This window comes from Caloenas nicobarica, chromosome 12 (assembly GCF_036013445.1).
Source record: "Caloenas nicobarica isolate bCalNic1 chromosome 12, bCalNic1.hap1, whole genome shotgun sequence".
Lineage (NCBI taxonomy): Eukaryota > Metazoa > Chordata > Aves > Columbiformes > Columbidae > Caloenas > Caloenas nicobarica.
The window spans coordinates 19,169,905-19,189,897 of record NC_088256.1 but is presented as its reverse complement, the minus strand read 5'-3'; positions in this window follow the sequence as shown (position 1 = coordinate 19,189,897).

Genomic DNA, 19,993 nt, shown 5'->3' with positions numbered 1-19,993 from the left:
ATTTGACCTAAGATTGAGAAGGTTTGCACCATGTATTGTGTCACAACTTAAATTTAAAATCAGAATCAAATCAGCTGACTCTTAGGAGCCGTAGAAAATTAAGTGGCAATAATAAGACGACAATATTTTGGCCTTCCACAGCCTCAAAGCATACTATTGTTTATTAACATCAGTGGTTTAAACTTAGTAGCAAGAGCAGGGTGAATTGTGCAAAACACTTTCCATAAATACTCATGTGAATGTTAAATGAACCATTTCAGATGTCTTTGTGTTGCTTCCTGGTTCTCTTTCACTGACTGGGCTTTCACCAGAATAAATGCTCATGGGAAGAAGGAGTGTGAAACCTACATATTTTAGCACTTCTGACAGGAAAAATACTTAAATTTTCCATAAATTTCCGCAGGAATCTACTAAGACCCATGGTTATCTAATTATGGAACAGATGCCTGCTTAGGAATGTTGATGCCTAATTTGGAAAAAACAAAACAAATGAACCAAACCAACCAGACAAAAAAACCAAACACCCAGGCAATCCAAAACCAAACCACCACCACCACCACCTATGGCAACTTTGTAAGATCACGTATGGATGTCAGAAACCAAATGATCCATCAGTTCTAATGCCATCTGGGTCACTCTAAACAGGGAGGTGTGTGTGTTGTTTAGTGTTTGTTTTGTTTTGTGGGGTTTGTTTTTGCATTGTTCTTTTCTTCGTGTCTTCCCAGTAGTAACAGCAGAGAGACTTAACCAAGAGAAACATAAGGCACTACTAGAAGTAACAAAAGAGAAATTGTATTTTAATAGAAAACAATTAGTTTTGGTATAATTTGTGACAATTCAGAGAAACTCTCTACCGGTCTTAAGTTTTGCATGGTTCGGGGAGTTTTCTGTAACCATAACAAATCTTCATTATGGTTTCTGCATTATTGTGAACTAAGAAAAGTTTATCTTCATTATGTTTCCATTTTGAAAGGTTACAATAGGATAAAAGTGTAAAAATCACAAAATGAAGCAGTTGTGAACCATTTAAGTGATTTTGCTCAGGAAAAGAAAACAATAAAATATTTTTGGTTTTGTTTTTTTCCTTTAACAGAATATGCATTTAAATGTGAGAAAACTTCTGTAGAAATGGAATCGCTGGTTTGTTTCCCTGTTCATTTGCCATGAATACAGCATTGAATCTTTGAATGCTTCTTTAATGTCTTGGAATTACTTTAAACCACTACTATTCCCTATGCCATTATTAGACTTGTTATCTTCTTTTGAATATAGAGTCATTATCGGGATATTTTACAGAAAAATATTGTCTGAATTTAAAGCAAATTTTGCAGTGTCTATACTCCTCCCTTTTCAAAGACTGAAGAAAAGTGTGGAAAAGGTAGGTAAGAAAACAGAATACCTTAGCTGGTCAAAAAGATGTCCCACGAACATCAGGACATACATATAGCTGTTACATATCTTGTGGCATTTGGCTCCTCCGTGGCCTGGATTCAGTCGTCCATTGGGCATTGCCGAAGGGAGGGAAATGGTGAGCCCGGCACAGTGACATTCTATTTATTGTGAGACTCAAATTGGAGTCTTTTATATAACTTTTTGACATTTTCTTCAACAAAATTTAGCATACAATAATACAGGAACACACCATGGCCCTCACAATTTAAACCCACATTAGAAAACTACTTATTATTGTGGCAATTTCTGCTAATTTTACATCCTTATATGGTGAAGCTATTCACGTCCAGCAGTGGCTTTGTATACCTGGGAAATATTTTTTTATTGCACTTTAATGGTGATAATAGAAGAGTTACAAAGTGTTAGCAGACAAAGACCAAACCTTCAGAAACAATCGCAAGTCAGAAATTTTTAAGCAACTGTCCCTACTATTATTGTGCATTCTTCAGCACCTGAACTCAGAGAGACAGAAATCACCATAAATGTAAGGAAAGGAACTGAAGTACGGTCTTGCTTTAGAAGGATGCTGAGGCATTGATATCTGAGTCTCACGGTGTATTTCCAGAATGGTGGCAACCACCCACATCCATCTTCCGACCACAGTGTGGCTTCAAAGGTCTGAAAGAACCCAGTAAAAGCCGAAAGGATGGTTGGCACCACTTTTCCAGAATGTCCTAATTATGTGCCATTAGGACGGAGAATTCAGAGGTCTCTGTGTGTTGGGTTTTTTTGTTTGTTTGTTTGTTTGCTTGTTATGAAAAAACCCTTTCCCATAGTACATTCAGTTCTGTTACTTGCTTTTGAGATAAACCTTGTGGAATGTAAGTGGTGGATTTATGCCTGATCTCTATTAGATATGCAAGGAACTTCTGCATCTTCACTCTATAAACATTTTGAGCAACAGTTTTGTTGTCTTTATTATTGCTATGTTACATGAGTATTGCAAAACACATTGCCAGTAATAAAATGTTAAGAGCTTGCCAAAATCATTAGGTTCTATATACTTATTATTAGACTGAAGAATTGCTGCATGTTCATCACCAGCTGCTTTTCCAAATGTAGTAATGCACTATAGAGGCACAGTGCTGAACCCAGTAAGCGTGTTGAAAGGATAATATCACTTGTCTTGTAAAGAATCACAGATTGGAAGAAACATTTTCAATTCAATTATGGGTTCCAACCTCAATTACTTTAAGAATCTTTCTTGGTAATTTATGGAGTTGTTAGCAGAAGAATATTCTTAAACATAATTACTTTTCATCTGATGATAAACAGGGGGAGCAAACGCAATATGGTCCAAGTCTTGCATGCATATAAGCCAGCTGGTAAATACACATTGCCCTCAGAATACCTGCTTACCCATGAGTTTAGGAACAGTTTATCTGCAATGTCACTTCCAGAAGAAGAAATTCTTTCCTCTGGATGACTAGTCTGTAATCCTGCCAGAGAGTGCATCTTTGGGGACCAGCACTTTCAGCTATGACAGCTCAGTGATGGCAGCCCAGCTCCTGTGTCACTAGGTAGAAAAATGAACAGCAAAATTTCTACTCTACTGCTCATCCATCTAGGCCTTACGTGATCAGTAAATGATGAAGTTGCACTGCTCATTTCTAGCCTTGCTGGAAGAAAATTAATGCAAGTCTTTGCAAGACTTTTTTTTTTTTTTTTTTTTTTTTACTTTTACATATGCTGATACAGAAGGTATTAATTAGAAAGGGCTGGAGGAAATAAAAATGTTTCATTTCAACAATAACAGGAAGAGATTTCTGTGAAGTTTTGCTCTGAGAGCCCTTTTCTGATCACCCCGTTTCTAGATGATGTTTTACCTGAAACTAAATGGTATTTGGATCTCCCCAAACCCATCTGGATTCCTGTGCTTTTTCCCTGGCCCCTTGATGTGGCTCTTTCTAGGTCCAATAGTGTTGTCCTTGCTAGTGAGGTAGGATTCTTGACCAGAAAAGCAGGTTCCTGTGGAGGAACAAAGGATCTAGAAACTATGATGCTGTTAAAGCAGTATCTTCAGATTCTGCATAAATCGTTTCTGTGATGAATGGGTTAAATTGTGAATATAGATAGTTTTCCATCTCTCTTCATTTTTATACCTTTCAGCATTTTTGCTTTCTTTTTAAATTTTTCCTTCTATCTTGTTCCTTTCGTTTTTCTGATGGCATCCACACTTCTCTGTGGAGTTTACCTTTTGGCTGAATTCGGCTTGGTGGTGAAGTAACCAGGGTCAAAGTGCTCTTTACATTGTCTGAGCTAGAAGTCAACAAAATTAAAATGTGTGCTGGCAACATCTTTTCTATTACTATAATTATTTTAAAAGTGTTGAGAAAATCAAAGAATCTTCACTGATAGCTCTTTATGAATGAGATGTTAAAACAAAACAACAAAATCAAATAAAACCCAAGCAAACACCACAACAAAAAAGAAAAAAAACCAAACCAAAATCCAACCAAAAAAACAACAACAAAAACCTTCAAACCAAAAAACCACAACCATCTTAAACCCTTCCTACGCGTTTCCCTTATTTATATTAAAAGTAAAAAATAATTCAGGCAATTTACAGGAACATTTCAAAATAATGGAATATCTTGCCAGTTGTTTGGACAACATGGAATAACAGACCAGTAAAGCATTCTGTCTTGCCAAAATTCTTTAAAGGTACTTTTTATATGTCTAATTCCATGGGTTGTATGCATGTGTACTGAGGTTTAAATACAGAGTCAGCTGATGATGACATTATTTTAATTTCAAGATTGGAATTTTCAACTGTTTTGAATTTGACTTTGCTATGGTAGCATTGTCCATTAGGTTTTGTGTGACACTTGTCCTTCCTTCTTTATATTTGTTAGTTTTTGTCTTTTAATGCCAGTAGGCATTTAAAATTATTATGAAAAAGCTTCATTATTACGTTATGTAATGTTATCCTGGACAGTAGTCAACATCTGTAACAGCAGTCAGGTGTTTTCCTGCAAATCATTAAAGAGCTCCACACTCCTTATTTTTCTCCTACCCTGGTCCGTGTGTTGCTATAGTACATCTCTTAGTTGAATTGATAGGTATAGGCTGCTGCGTTAAGCAGTTTTCTCTTCAGAATAATTTGTTCTATTAAGTTCATTTATTCATGCTTTGTTAAGTACTACAATTTTGTTAGAATAATAATACTGTTTTTTCTAGTCTACATGCTATCCTGCCCTTTGACTAAGAATATTCACAAAAATATGTTGTTATCAAAGAAAAAGAAACTACTAAAATATTTGGTCCAGGTTAGGGAAGAATGAGTAAATGGAGATGTTTGGAGAGCTCCCAATGGTGGTTTCTGAATTCTGAAGTAGAGCTGCCTGTGACAAGTCATGTAGCTCCTGGTAGCATTTGAATTGGCATATTGATATTGAGTGCCCTGTCAGTCTCAAGGAAGAGCAACACACACACAAAATAGGGCTGATTCACTTCTGGTTTTATGGCACCGTACTGCTATGGATCTAGTGGAATTTTTCTGAATTTGACTTAATAGAAATTTCACCAGAGTCAAGCAAAGAGTTGTTATGATGGCTCTTGCCCATTGCAAAAAATTATCTTTGGATCTTTCCCGATGTATTAAAGGTTATTTGAATGGGATTAATAAAACTTCTATTTATAGACATGAATTGAGTCAAAATGCTCTCAAATGAATATCTCATTCTTGAAGTCAGGAGTTAAATGCTGCTTGTGTTCTCAGAAATCGTTCCCAATGTGAAAATAGATAGTCATAGTGGAGTTTCTGATATGCACCATAGCACCTATGTGATCATTTAATTCTTATGAGTTCAAGTGATCTTACAGGTTTTTCACATATATCCATTGCTTGACTGGAAGCAAGTGTGTATTGTACCTGAACAAGATCAATCTCCGAGTGGGAAACTTGAATGGAAACTTCCTGGGCACCAAATTATCCTAAAAGCCAAAGCATCCTTGCTCTTTTGCCTTCCCTCCGAGTCCTAAAGGAACTCATAGAAGTGACTGACATCACCACAAATAACAAGCATTGTTCTCAGATGTATGAACTACACTGTAGCAGATTTGGTACCCACTGCTGAAGGGTTTGAGAAGGCAGTATGTGGTGTCTGCAGTATAACCTTTTTTTTTGGTACTCAAGCCCCCTTCCATATGCAGAGCAGCCATTAACTCTTACCAGAAAGACCAGTTACTGTCACAGGTGGGGAACTTTCAGAAAAGATGTTGAGGAAACCTGTGCAGAATCCCACTTGCAGGAAATCAGAGCCATGCTTTGTGGTAAGTGTTAGTGCCTCTGTGCTTTCGTAAGTTTGAAAGTCAATAGCGAAGAGTCATAACATGGATAAAGCGTTATAGGACAAGTGCCTTATCGCATAATTATGAATAATGCACTTGGCTTGACTGGATATCTGTAATGGCACTGCTTATGTTTTTAAAATATATTTTTAAAACAGTGTAGTAATAAAAGTAAAGGTCTTATTCACCTCGATGATAAAGACTATGCTACGGCAATACATTTTTGTGACATAAGCTGTATTTCTCCACTTAGATTTATTAGTGTGAAGAAAATTGCTCTTCTGAAAAACAAGTAATACAGAAACATTATTACTGTAGCAAAAGGTGTTACTAATCCACATACTGCATCTCTAGTTGCATTGACTCTGTTTATTATCTGTGAAAGGAACATGACCGTAGCTTTCTATGGAAGCAGTTGTTTTATGATGAGAAGCTTCTTACTTGCTCTTTCATTTCAAGGGATACTCTGATATCTTGATGCATTTTTAGAGGCAGTTCACTTAGTATACAGAAGTTAAGGTGCATGTTGATAACAACTTTCTGTATTTTGTTCTTCTAAACTTTCTTTGTGGATTTAAAAGAAATAAAACCAAATGAGAAAGTCATTGGTACAGAGTTGAAGATGAAGAATTAAGGCAGCAAACGTAACAGCTGCCTGAGGAAACAGCTTTGAATAAAAAAAAAAGTAAGTGGAGCAGGAGCAATAACGTGAGAAATTAATCACATTTACCAGGTGGTTAGAAGAAACCATTCTGGGATGGATGTTGAATAGAGATACTTCAAAAAAGGTCTGATCATCCACGTGGGTGGAGCAGGAGATGGTGAAGCCCTTCGTGTTCCTGTCTCTTTCCCTGCGGTTCTCTGAGAGTCCGGCAGCAGGTTCCTCTCCTGGTTCCCCTTCTCTGCAGCTGAACTAATGAAACTTCCCAGGATGTACTGAGTATTGGCTGGGGAATATTTGGGTAGCCTTTGTTTCAAATGAAGAGAACTTGATGGGGTGACAAAATACATACTCCTGAGCAGTCAAAGTAGTCATGCTTTACTTGGGCATTAGTTTCAATCTTGTTCTTCCTGTAATTCAACATGAGAAATTGTTATTCTTCCTGTGCAGTCATGTCCTTTGTCAGCGTGAGGCAAATAACACTGCAGATCTCTTTCACTGGCTTTTATTGTAACTTTGGCAATAACCTTACCACAATTATGGTGGCAAATTTGCTATGAACTGTAGGGTTTTAATTTATATTATAAATTTATAATAAACTATAAAACTATACCATTATAAAGGTAATAACCTTTAAGTCGTTGAGTAGCTGGTCAGAAGAAACAGGGTTGTTACTGTTTCTTAATTCTCACTGGATTTCTGTCTGGGGAATTCTTTGTCTTATGGTGAAGCATATTTGAATCCCTTATTCTAAACTGACTTTAAAGCATCCATTAATATAACTGTCAAATTACTCCACTTTTCAATGAGATAGAATAAATGTTTGAGAGTGTGAAACAACTTAGTGGTCTTAGTGAAGAGACTGGCTGTGTAAAATGAACGTATGCCTGGTTTTGGCCCATTCTGTTCAAAGTTAGTTTGTTGCTAACATTTCAATTTCTTGGACAACTTCCTTGATTATATTCTCCAAGACATGTGCTCTCTCTTGATAAATAGAGTACTTTTATTCTTGTCAGCATTCTGTCATCTTTTATAAATGGTATATTCCTCTGAGATAAGAATAAAATAAAAGCAATCATAAAATAGTACACATTTAACCTTCTATTTTTCCTGTTTTCTCTGTATTAACTAAGCCTGCCTCACCAATACAATTTTGCTTGTATTTGTTTTTCAAATTCAGATCTACATTTCTCAATACAGCCTCACAAAAATGAAGTAAGCTCAATGTGTGCATTGTGTATTTGTGTCTGCGTGTGTCGTCTCATATTTAGTATTTCCTTCATACTAACAGAAACCAGGCAGAGGTGTAAACTGGGTTTATAAAAACGGTTTCTCGTGATAAACAGTCCAGTAATTTACCTGAGCTCTGTGAATGTGTTAAAAATGATTGCTTTAAAGTATTTTTAATGCTCCTGCAAAAAAAATGGAAGTGAAGACTTTTTTTACTTTGGCATCTGAGAAGCTTATTAAAACATTTAATTATGAAAATAAGCTTTTTTTTTCAAATTATAAAAATCATAAAGCCAAAGCTAATGTAATTCCTATAATTGCATTCCCTGTGAAGTTCAGTTTCTTTATACCAGATAACCAAATTAATTTGTATTCATTCTCCTTGAATTTCTTTATAGTGCTTAACTAATAGCTTTGAGGAACAAAGTTAATTCACCCATGTGCTCTTCCCTGTGAAGTGTCACCTTTAAGATAAGAACAGAGTACCAGATTACTGATCTGTGTGAATAGAATCCGTCACGTATTGTTCCCCAATAGGAAGATCCCGTAGTTAATTCACTCACGCTAGTGAAAGTCCATCAAGCAGCTGTTGCTGTCATTGCTTATTATGGTCAAACAAGCCTGCTTACGGTATATCTCCAAAACAAGAGAGCAATTTTAGAGGTTTATTTTATTATAAACTAGTAGTCAGTTGCCTAAGGTCAGCTTTCACATTTCTCCTTTTTTCTTTTGCTAACTGAATCACGGTTATTAGACCTCTATATGCAATATTCAGAAATCTAATTTCAACCAAATCATCATCATCATAATCTGCTAGCTCATTAGATCAGCAGATATCTATTTTTATTTTCATATAGAAAGATCCAGAGTTTGCAAGTCCTGTTTTGTCTGAGTGGCTTTTACTCACTTGGGTATCCTGACTCTGCACAACATAGCATGTATTAACTTATGATATGTAAGCAAGACTAAAACTTGAACAGTATGAAGGGGCAAGGTGTGAAATCTTCTTTCTAATATAGTAGCTGCTGTACTAAAATACTCCTTTAGTAGTCCTTCAGCCGTGCCCCCCAGGGCAGGGCTGTGCTTTGTTACATCCCCACCAGTATCATCAGGTTATTTTAGGGCCAAGTATCTTCTCAAAGGTCACCCAGTGAATATAGTGTGGTTGCTAATAATCACACGTTATAAATCATTCCAGTCACTTTAGCCGCATGTACACTATTTCAGATGCTGGTTTGCTTGATACATTACTCAGCCATAAATAAAACATTATTCTGATTCCTGAGCACGCAAGATTTTTATATGAATGTCTCCCTTGGCTCTCACCTCTCATAAGAAATTTCAGGTACACTGACTTTGGATCACAAACCACCTTCTTCTAAATCATCAGTGATCTGCCTATTTTTATATAAAATCTTTTTTCTCCCACTGGATATTTTTAATTATAGACTTGTTGGTAGCCTTTTATCTACATGAAAGATTTTGAACAACCCTTCTTGCCATAGTTTTCACATTCGATTAACTCCAGTCTTAAGAATTTGTCTGGATTTGAACATGAGCATCTTGATTGGTCTATTGGCAGTTTGGCAAATTTCTTCTAAAGCTGTTCTAAGTCATAGAATACTTGTGGATATTTTTTCTGATTTTGGTGCTGTTTGTGTGATTTTTATTACACGTATAGGCATATATGTTGGTGAAAGGACAAACGAGTGCTCATAGATCTTCCTGTATTCTCATTCTCTTTTATGGTTTAATCTTTATCTTGAAGTCAATATTTTCGTGCTTAGTTGTTAAATCCTTAGAGTAAACTTAGTAATATTTGGCACAAGTTTCTCTTTTTGATTCAGCCATTTGTATAGAATTTATGAAAAAATGCTAATTATTATTTAGAATGTTTTTCTTCTGAAGCCAGTCCCGGTAGTGCAGCTCTGGAGAAAAAAGTTTTAAAACATATAGAAAAAGATTAATGTCTGCCAAGCATAATAGGCCATAATCTGAAGTACTCTAAACATGATTTGAATTTTTGTGGGTGGGTGTTCATTACTATTAGCTAAAAATTTGGTACTGAGGCTTCTAGAGGTATCTGTTACCTTTAGAACCATCATATTTTCTAGGACATTTATGCATTCGTGTGCATACACACAGACACACAATTTAGTAAAAGTATTTACCTCTTATTTGATAAAATTTCCTTACTTCTGAGACTTAAGGCTAAAATGCCCTTGAATAGGAATCCAGAGGAGGTTTATATGTAGGTATTTTCCTGCCACCGCAGTGCTGCTACAGTGATTTTCCTCCACCTCTTTTGAAGATGTTCTGATTAATGACCTTATTTCATATTGAGACTACTATAATTTTTATTCCTCTCTTCCTAGTATGTGTTGCTTACAGACTGGAAATATGCTAGAATATAGCTTCCTATTGTAAGAAATAGAGTAAGATGTGGAATAATTATGGCAGTAGGAATTACCTTTTCAGGTTCATTTTTGCAGAGCACTTCTAAAAAAGTAATGAAATAGTTGATTTTATTTTCATTCATGTACTTAATTATTGACAATACGTGATTTATTAATGAAGATTCTCACACGATTTTCATTCTTTCAGATATATATATATATAATTTTCCTATAGGATTTGTTAAAAACAAGTGTAGTTTAAAAATGTGTACTAAAATGCATATTTTTGATAGAATAGCTTTTTTCACAACAAAAGGAAAGTTGCCCCTCACCTCCCCCTCAGGCCCCAAATAATAAAGTTAGAAAGCTCCCAAGCAGAACCATTCAATAATGATGAAGTAAACTAGTATCCAGATGTTGTTGCCCTGAGACAGGATATTAGCTGTCATAATCATGCCAGAAAATATCATGGCGGTTTATTTCAAAGCTCATATAAACAATAACAAAATTAAATCAGAATGGACACCCATGTTATTGCAGAATTATTATCCTGGAGTGAATGCTATTGCAGTCTTTTAATGCTTCAGGTGAAAGGCAATGGAAGCAGATTCTATCCTGCTTCGACCAAGTGATTTCAGGAAGGATTCCTACCTCAATTTACCTTTTCTTTTTTTTTGTTGCAAGTTGGCTTTTTAAAAATGATTTATCAATTTTATTTACTACTACTTTCTTTTTGGAAAGAAACAGTTTTTATTCATGGAGCATGGCTGCTGCTTTTACCTGAACTTCCATGGCCAGAGAAAAAGCCGTTGCACTTACAGGGTGAAATCAAATGCTTGAACCGGTACTGAGCAATGATTTATTGAAATTGGGTCAACCTTTTTCTCATTAGATTTATTAATCACGAGAAAAAAACTTGTTTAGAGTTCAGTTCCTCTGAAGGTAACCCTTGCTGCTCACGGTTTCATGGAGTTTTCCATGAGCATCAGTGTCTCTTGCAATCCCAGTCTTGCTATAGGATGCCCGGTACCCAGATACTGTGGCTGCCAGTGCTTAAGTTCAAGGGTAGGGTGAGATTGGGAGCCGGCTGGTAGGGATGCAGCTGTTCACACTTATTTACTGCAGAGAAAATTGCTCCACTGATAAATTTTCCTAAGTATAAAATATACAGGATCAAAATATTCACAAACAAGCCACTAATGGCTTTCTTTGAAGTGAAACTGAATTCTTTATTTTTAGTTTTATGTGGCATAATTGGCTTAGAGAAGTAATGCCACATCTACTCTTGTAATTAAAATGAGGTAACATTTTAAATATTAATAAATAGTTTCCCTGTGATTATGACACCCTTATTTAATAGGGTACAAACCTTATTAAGGCTTGTTTTTGCTTGATAATAATGCATGACTATAACTTTTTTTTTGATCCAGGGTTTCTCTAAATTAAAAAGAACAAAGAGTATCAGATAAAAATTAAGTCACCCAGAAATGTATATTTCATAATGCTTTTTGAAATGCAAATATGTTACAAAAAATATTTCTTATATGTTCTCTAGCTATGCTTGGTATTTATAAAGATTTCCCATCATTGCCTTGAGTTAAAAGTTCACTTATCAAGGATAAACTCTGTTTTTCATATCATAATTGATAAAACTAGGTTTTTTCATTAAGATGAAGGAAGGCTTCAATAAAAACCGTAACAGTGCCAGATGGTGTCTAAAAGAAAAACATAGTGCTTTTGACTGTTACAATTTTAACATAGACACAATACAAATTGGTAGCAACAGGGGAAAAAAAAAAATCCTATTTGCCTTTCCCCTTCCCCAGAATACACATTATATTTGTTGCGTGGATCTGAGGTAAGAGTAAATTAAAATAATCTCTGTTGTCATACTTTGTTCCAATAAATTCAGTCAATGATTTCAGTGGCAATAGTTTTCTGTCTAGTTTAGAATGCTCACATATTTAATTTTGATGTGGTGAAAAGAATACCTTCTTTCTACCCCCCACTGAAATGTGTGGGAAAACTATCACAGCTTGAGTAACCTCCACATTATGATCTGCAACTTTAGTATTTTGGTTCAAAGTGTTTCTTTGGATGTGTGAAATAATGTGTAGTGGACAACTAACCTGAGTTGTGGTACCTACTTCTCACATTTGTCACAGCAGGGCTGAGCAACCCAGGTATATTTGTAGTTTCCAGAGGGGTAACAGTGATCAGTGTGCATTCTGCAGCTATAAGTGAAAATCCACAAGAGGTAAGTTTGATTTGACGTTTCTGGCTACGTCTAAAAGCATCAGCCAGGGAATTTATATCGGAGAAAAGAGCCTGCGTGAATGTAAAGCTGGTGGTAGAAAGCAAAATAGTCTCCACAACAGTTTGTAGTGTGTCATACATCTATTAACCCAGGTGGACATATTTCCAATTCTAGAATTGCTGTCAAAGGAGAAAGAAGATATCACATGGCAAATAACATTATTGTTCGATCTGTACATGTCCAATCATCTCATTTTTGCTAGAATCGCATCCAGAAGATAAGTTATAGTATTTATATAGTAGAGCAAAAATGGGTAAAGTAAAATATACAAACTGTCTTAGAAAAAAGCGAGGATGGAACAGAAGATAGCTCTTGGCTTTTATATGTGCTTTATATGTCTAAATCCTTATTTTCTCTTTGTTTTTCTGAAAATGTTCCCACTCGTTAGTTATTTTGGTTCTTATCCTCTGAAGCTTTCACCAAGGCTTCTTAGCTTGTCCAAGCTGTTAATATTAACATTGTGATGCGACTGGTCAGTGCCAGCCTACTTTGGCATCTGTTTGCATCTCTGTAAGCAAACTCATTTTGCTATTTACACATGAAAAATGCATGCGCTCTGCTACTGAAATTTTTTATTCGCATGCCATTCCTCTCTTTACAGATACCATCAAATAGTCATAGTTCTCTGAAATTCTAAAGTATGTGTTATTCAGTTTTTGCCATCAAAAACATGAGCCTATTTTTCCCTCTGTAGTGTCAGTTCTGCCTGTATGATGCCCTGATTTCCTAGAAGCTTTGGTATAAAAATTAGGACTAATTCTTGCTCATTCCCCAGCGCCTTCCCCTGAAAATGTGATCATTTCAAAGGCTTGGGAAATGGCCAAGTACACATAGACCTTTTTTTTTTTTTTTTTTTTTTTTTCCCCAGAAACTTTAAAATAGCATTTTCTTCTTGGTCTGCAACTTCACATTGATTAGATGGCAGATTTTCTAGATTAACTCCTGACCACTAAAGTACTTTTGTTCTCTCCCATGCTGTTGGGAGATTTATTGATTTAATTGAAGGAGTTCTTACTAGAGTTTTTCAGCTGTGCATATGTCTCTTCCTCCTTAAGTTGTTCATTTTACTCATTTTTATCCTTCCCTGGGCTATGACTTTTCCCCCTCCCACCCTAGAGGTTATGAGTTAAAGGCTCAACTAGTCTTCAAGAATCTACTTATCTACTTCTGATTAACTTGACTTTAACTTACCTTTAACAATAGGTCGATTTCACCTATGTCTGTGCTCCCTGGGGGTGTATTAGTCAGAAGAATCTAAAGGTAATTTCATTTAAAGAAACAGAAATAGGTCATTTTAACAATGCAATGTCAGCTTCGTGTCATATTTGCTTGGGAGCTTTGTATGACTGTGAGATTTTTATTTTTTTCTCCTGTCAGCTATTTCTGCAAATTAATAAAGCACAAATTAATAAAAATAATGACATACAAAGATGATATTACACCAATACAAAACTCTCTGTCCTTGCTCTCCTTTCTTCTACGCCAGCAGGAGCAGGGGCATAGTAAAATAACATAGTAGTTTTGTGTCAGGCCAGGCACGGGAATTGTTGAAAAGTTTTTTGCTCCTCCTGAAAGTGATATTCGAGGTTATGTGAAGGTTTCAAAATGGGAATGCAGGATTTGTGGCAGCAACCAAGAGCTTGTAGAAAAATACAGATACTGCTTGCCAACTGTTCTTTGCAACATTTGAAATCATAGTGCCTCATTTTGAGACTCTACATTTTTGTTCTTATTATAGAAATCTTTAGCAATTCGTAGCTAAGCAAATTTCTAACTGCAATGATAATTAATAGCATAGCGGTGTATGTATATACTGAAAACACCCATGCATTACATATGCAGTATAATACAATTCCCATAATCTCCCTTAAATTACCATTGTAGAGATACTGAAAATTGTTATGTTGCTAAGAAAGTTTACACAGTTTTATTGAAATTAACAGAAATTGTGCATCTGTACTTTTAAGAAATCTCTGAGTTTTTCTGCCTCAGACGTGTCTCTTATAACTTCATTTCCCAAACAAGTCAAAAGAGGACAATTTGGATCAGCATCACTAGAGCACTATTTTTTCTTGTAACTATGGTTCAGTACATCTGTCCAGTATTATTTCAGGCTGCAAAAATATTTTATAAATCTGGTACCCTTCTCTCCCAGCTGAAAGCAAGGCAGTTTTTTCCTGTTGTGCACGTTATGAAAAATACGAAAAAAAAAATCTAATGGAACAGAGTAGCTGAAGGCAATAATTGACTCCGACAGTTGCAAAACTACCAAAGAAATCAATCTTAAAATTTCTTGTAGTACTTAAATTTTTTTAATTCTTATTGCTTAAAAAAAGAGTCCTACCATGTAAATGCATGTTATTGATATGTTTTATTAAAGAACAAAAATGATTCAACAAGAAAATATATTTGCAGTTTGAAACTTTCATCAAAGGAAAATTGAAGTATAGAGAAATACATCAAAGTAGCCAACCAATACAGTGAAATCACACTATTGATTTCGAATACTCTGCTGGACAGCTTCTGGTGCATCCCTACAATGACATTTAAAATACTTGCACTGCTCTGTCTCTGCCTCAGTCAGGTGGTCCTGGCTCCTCTGTGTTAGCCCATGTTCATGGGTTATCGGCTAAATCGTTACTGAAGACAAGCATGAGCTGAGACACTGAGGTGGAGAACCTGATGGATGAACACCCAGCTCCTTTTCCCAGGTCCAGGAAGAGGATTGGAAAGCAGGTGAAGACAGAAGGGTCTCAGTCTGTCGCAGATTCACTGTAGCTTATGTAACAGGACTTGGTGTAGAATTCTTTGGCTGTGACACACAGCGCGAATTTACATTAATTTAGAGTTCTCTGAATCCATCTAGATCTTTCTGTTCACGTGTGAAGTGCCTCAGTGGCCTCATTAGGGAATTTGGGAAAAAATGCACTGTTTAAAAGATTTAACTGCTGTAGATTTTTCAGTGCCAAACTGGTCTCTATTTAAAGAAAATCATTATGTAAATAAATAGGCATTAATTTAGTAGATCATACAGAACGTTCATATAACCCAATGTTGAGGATGAGGAGTCAGTCTCTAAGTTAATGTCAGGCCAGTAGTTCTATGGTCTTGTAACCTAATGGAGGTGGGCTCTGCCAATGGAAAGTTTATATATGGTAGCTCACAGAAAAATGTAAGATACATGTAAACTAAAGGTCTAAATGGATCATTTGTTATTTTAAAATCACTTTCTCCAACTAATTATCGAAACCTCACAAAATCCACAACTTGACTGCGAACAGGCAGTTTGTCATTATGTTCCTCATCACAGGTTCTCAAAGGGACAAAAAGCAAATGCACAGGGCTCATGGTGGCTTCATCTGACATGATTATTGCACTGGCAATCCTATGGCCCTTTCCAGTCTCACAGACTGGATTCCACCCTGGCTTACACTGGGACAACTGGTCCAAATATCAGATGTATGATTATTTATGAATTACAGCTAGAGGAATGGTTAGAGAAGTGAAAACCAGGGTCTCTCAAGAAGTCAAGGTTCTGAAATTGCATTGGCAGGCTAGAAGAAAACTAAATATCTGGCTTTGAATCAGAAGCAGCAGATCTGAGCTGCTAGTTCAGTGGGTCTCTTTATCCCTTTGAGCAGAGACTGGCTTATTAGGCTGATTTATCATTACACAAAGATTAAAGGAAATGTTCTCAAAAATAACAAAAGGGGTAGGGCTTGGTGTTTATGGTGTTGCACTTTTTTGTTCTAGCTCTTTAAATTTCAGAGAAAGACATCTAATCCTTTTACTTGTAAATATTCCCTACAAAAATTTCATTTGACACTGGACATAAAGATCCGATATTTGCTCTATGCCGTTCACTCTGAGTATTACTCACAATAATGTGGATATCTAAGGCTCAAATCCAGCAAACATTTGTACTTGCAGCTAAAGTTACTTCCCTGTTGCTTGAAACTGGTGTCAGATGTGCTGTCTTGGATATATCACAATCAACGATGCTGATGAGTTGAATGCTCGTCACCATTCCACCCATAAGCTCTGAAGGCAGAAATATATTTATAATTGAAACCTTAATTGATTCTATGAAAATTATCCAAGTTATTTTAAAGACTTTGAGCTGTTGTTTGGTTGTTCTCTTTTTAATTCTGGTGTATTTGGAAGAATTGCTTTAGGGATCATTCTTGGGTACGCCAGCAGACTGGAGGAGTGTTAGCCTCTAATGGAGAGAAATGGGAGATGTTTCTAAAATGGCTGAAGAATGGGCTGGACTTATAATTTTATACTCCAGAGCAGCATGCGTGGCCAAAAATTTGTCATTTGAAGAATTATCACTTGTCATTTGAATTCTTCTGTTTGAAATATTAGATTGGTTTATGAAAGATACTCAAAAGGAAATCCCCTAAAGGCACTTGTAGTTCAATGGAACAGCATAAACTGCACAAGTTTGCCATAGGCTGAAGCTAAAAGATAGAAGGCAATTCCACTTTCTGCACTGCACTGTAAAATTCAGTAACGGTCTTTTGGATGGGGAGTTTATCACCAAGGTTATTGCTGAATACTTTTAACAACTCGTTTGAAGATATCCCTGACAGCAAGAAAATTGTACACCATAGCAAAAAAAAAGCCCTAGATGATTTAATGTCAAGGACAGTAGCCCACGTATTTCTGAAGGTGTCAGCAAGTAACTGACCACAAGTTTCCAAAAGGTTACTATATTCTATATTGAACATTAAAGTGACTGCTAACTGACAGCAATGGTTCACTATGCTGTTTGTCAAAAGGGATTATGCAAGGGAGTGACATCTTTAGTGTAGTCAATGAAGTCTGTGAAAACATTAACTTAAAGAAGCTGTTTTTCAGTGACCATTAGTGGTGCAGTGAAAGCAGTTTGAGGTTTATTTTTGTTCAGGGACTAAAGCATCCAGTGTCCATGTTCACTGGCTCTTTGCTGAGAGGCACTTTGTCTCAAAGACACTAGCAAGAATTTGGAGAATGTCCTGGAAATAGTTGCCAAAACTGTAAATTGAACTGTGATCTGAGTGCTGAACTTCTGCCAGTTCCAGGAACTGCTTGATGAAGATCAGTCACAGCACTTAACTTTGCTATTGTACAATGTCATATGGCTTAACAGGAACAGGAATTTGATAGGTGTGTAACATGGCTTGATGAGATAAGAGCTCTCTTTAAAATAAAGGTTGCAAATCATTATTAACTGAAGGAATGGTAGGTTTTGGCTGGTCCCTGTTTTACCATAATGATATCATAATGTGAAAAGTCATCAAAAGTGTGAACTTTAGAAAAATACCCAGGGAGATATTTCAATAATGACACAGATTATATTCTTTAGAATCTTGAGAGTTGATTATTAAATAGTGTCTAACTTTGAGGGTGTTTTTGCTGGATTTTTATCAGAAAGTACTAGCAATAACGAAGCCTGTCTAAAGAAGAATTCTTATCTACAAGATTATACATTTTTTGAATTTAAATTAGTGCCATCATAAGTACTATCAAAATGGAAGGCATTTGCTGATGTAGCAAATTATGGAGTCATGAAACCTGATATTTAAGAATGGGTGGACATATTAGTATATAGACTGTGACACATTTCTTACATACGAAAAAACATACAACTGTTTAAGAAACATGCTCTGAAAGTTTGCTAACTTACTCATGATTTAATAATGGTATTGTGAGTAGTGGTAATTAGGTTATAAGCAGAGTATGGAGAGGCAGTGGTATCTAGTAGATGTTGTTGTACCCTCTGGCATATACTTTTTTGTATTGTACATTTTTTTGCTGAGGTAGAGATGTTTAACTTAACATGGAAGTTTGCCAACGTTCTCCCACTTATAAAAAGGGAGATGCACTGTGATTTGACGGCTACCAGGCTTTTTCTGACCGGCTTTTCTGCTTTGTATAAATAATTGAAATGCTGGTAAATAAGCATATCTCTCCTTTCTACCGCATTTATAATGTAATACATTTTTACTATTTTCGGCTGTGGCTAGTAAGCCAAATTGTATCCTGAGCTACCTGCAATAACGGGTGTTGCTACCAGTGAAGAAGCACTAGAGTTGGAGGTAGAAAAGCAGGACTTCCTATGTCAGATCTGCCACGAAGTTACTACAGACAAGTAATTTTACCTCTTCATATTTCCTCCGGCCTTTGTCTGTCTTGACACAGCAGCCGTATCTTACTAGTCTTCTAAATTTTGGAATGTATTTTGACATAAATAATATGGTAGGGCATATTCTGCCCAAAAAGGGGCTCATGAGCTGATATGAGCGAAAATAAATATTCCCACCTTGTCACACCCATGATAGGTGTAAGAGTTGGAGCAGGTGTTTGAAGTGGGAAATGCTTTTCAGCAAAGGCTTGACCATACTGGGTTGGTGTTTTTTGGGTGGATGATTTTTTTTTTTTAATTGTTTATTTTTTTGATTCACAGTGGCTGTCCTCTCTGTCCTTTGTGGCTCATCACCTTTCCCCAGCTAAAGGCTTCCAGCTCCTCACGGCCTGTTTTTAGCAGTCCTCCCTTTTCTAAATGAACCAGAATGAACCTGCTGAGCTGGAGGGATGTGGTGTAGTCCAAGTGAGCTAATGCGGCCATCTGCACCTTCTCTGGTGAGAAGCTGCAGCTCAGTATTTTTGGCACAGCCAACGTGAGGCTCCGGGGACCAGCCTGCCCACCCCGCCACCTGCGGAGCGCTGAGCATCATCTCTTGAGTCTCCTCCTGCACCGACATGTCTCTTCACTAAATGGGGTTCTGGTTTTACTTATTAGTCATTTATTTTAGTATATTAACTTGTTGATCATTAGAATACACGGCAGATGACACAATTTTAGGATTATCTTCTTCATCTAACGATCTGCAGCTTTCTCTTCAATTAGTGTGCAGCGCTATTGTGTTGTCACCGTGTGCTGCTGGAAGAGTATTTTGCTGGACTAGATGAAGTGGGAGAAGACAGTTCAGAAGGATCTAGTATCTCAGCTTCTTACGTTCTTCCATCCAATATAGTCAATTGATACCAGCTCAGATAGTTGAAGACTTGTTTATACATGGTAAGAGCACTAAACAAAATAATGGGTGAATTTAATGGGTAAAAATATACAATGGTGACAGCATACTTCCAGAGCATTAATGCAGTTCTAGAAAATGATTCAGATTGCAGTCTATACTGTGAAGACAGATCATTCCTTAACTATTATAGAGAAAATTAAATATTATAAGTGGCTTTTACAGCCATTAAATGTAATCTCTGAATGTGTAAATTGATGTTATAATTCTAAAAAAGCCACTGTTTTTTCAGCTTACATCTCTGTGTCTCAAGGAAAACATGATCTAATTTAAGTGTTCCAGTGAAAGAATGTATTAAGAATTCACCTATTACTTCCTTAGGCAACCCATTTGTTACCTGGGTAATACAAATTAATTTACTGTTTGATTAGCACAAATGTAAGCAATGTACCAAGAAGGGAAAGAATTTTATAGTTATTATAATGGTAAAGTACATTATGTCAAATTGCATTCAGCAAACAGGCTATTGTACTACACACTGTGCCTTTGAAAATAAATGCCGGATATATCTGAAACATATGAACAGATCTGAAAGCTAATATGGACCTAATCCAAAGGCTGC